This window comes from Amblyomma maculatum, chromosome 8, assembly GCF_055883805.1.
Source record: "Amblyomma maculatum isolate TAMU_Amacu chromosome 8, ASM5588380v1, whole genome shotgun sequence".
Lineage (NCBI taxonomy): Eukaryota > Metazoa > Arthropoda > Arachnida > Ixodida > Ixodidae > Amblyomma > Amblyomma maculatum.
In genome coordinates this window covers 17,085,437-17,086,931 of record NC_139351.1, presented here as the reverse complement: position 1 = coordinate 17,086,931, position 1,495 = coordinate 17,085,437, and positions in this window count along the sequence as shown.

Genomic DNA, 1,495 nt, shown 5'->3' with positions numbered 1-1,495 from the left:
CATAGCTGCTCCCATTCTAAGTCTCTGAATACTTTCTCTAAGCAAGCTGTGAATAGTACTGGGGAGATTGTGTCTCCTTGCCGAACACCTTTCTTTATATTAATTTGGTTAGTTTCTTTACGCAGACCTATGATTGCTATGCAGCCACTATAGATATCTTCCAGTACTTCCACATACGGCTTGTGTCCGCCCTGTATGACTGAAGAGGTTTCTACTCCGTCAAACGCTTTTTCGTAATCAATGAATGCTATGTATAAGGGGCTGGGTTATATTCTGAGTGTTCTTGTATCACCTTCTGGATGGTATGGATATAATCGATAGTAGAGTACCCTTCTGAAAAGCTGCTTGCTCTTTCGTTTGATTCCTTATTTAACAGACAGTAAGCTGATTGGCCAGTAATTTTCCAAGTCCTTAAAGGGGCCCTACAACACCTCCCAAACATTGCTTCTTCTTACCGCAGTAGGTACTTTGTGCATACTACTGGACACTAGATCGTTATCGTTCTCCTCCTTCGACTACAGCGATCATCCAATCAGCTAAGAGGCCTCTAAACAGTGAAGCTAGATTCTCATGGTGGGTGAATGTGTATAAAGGCGAAGGTGCTTGGGCGGGCCCAAGTGTGCATTCTTAAACATTGTCAGTATGCCCAAAGAAGCCAGCTTCACAGTGTAAGTACTTTTCGTTATGTAACGCTACTACAGAGAATTATGAATTGATCGGTTCAGAGCAGACACACACTATCTTTTTTTTACACTAAAAAACGCTTAACTTGCATTGTATATAGTCACTGTAAATAATGCAAATCGAAACACAAACGTAACAGGAAACGTTTATCTTCTTGCAAACGACAAAGACAAGAAGGAAGGTATCATAATATTACCTGCTTACTTGAGAATCCTCTAAAAAACAAAATCTCAGGAGTGCGCTGAAGTCTGGCTAACACAGAAATGTGAAAGCATTGCGAGCTCCTTGCCTAGTTCAGTTGCGTTAGCGTTTCTTCGCTCATTACTTTTGCTTAGTAGCCATTTCTAATTGTCAAATTCTAAGTCTAATTTGAGGTTTCGAGGAGGCCATATTTTGGGAATGGCCCACCTAAATTCGCAGGTCATCTTTGAGCTGACCCTACTCAAATTAGGTTACACACCAATTTTGGTTAAATTCGGACGAGGTGAAATTGCAGGGTTCCGGGAAACCCAAATTTCAAATCTGGTTCAACTGTATTTCGATGCAACCACTGAATTACCTATACTCGGTTTAATTACGTTCGATATCAATATTGGTCAAATTCAGACGAGGATGAAATTCGGGCGTTCAGGGTGCAAATCTTACGGGTGGGCTATCCAAATTTAGTGGTAACCATCGAGTTGACCATGCTCTATTCCAATTTAGATTGGATACCACATCTGGTACTATTACCTAAAGTACCCGTGCAACGAATTATTGACAGTTCGCGCGGACACGCTCTGACGACACGCGTTGTACACATACTCTGGTG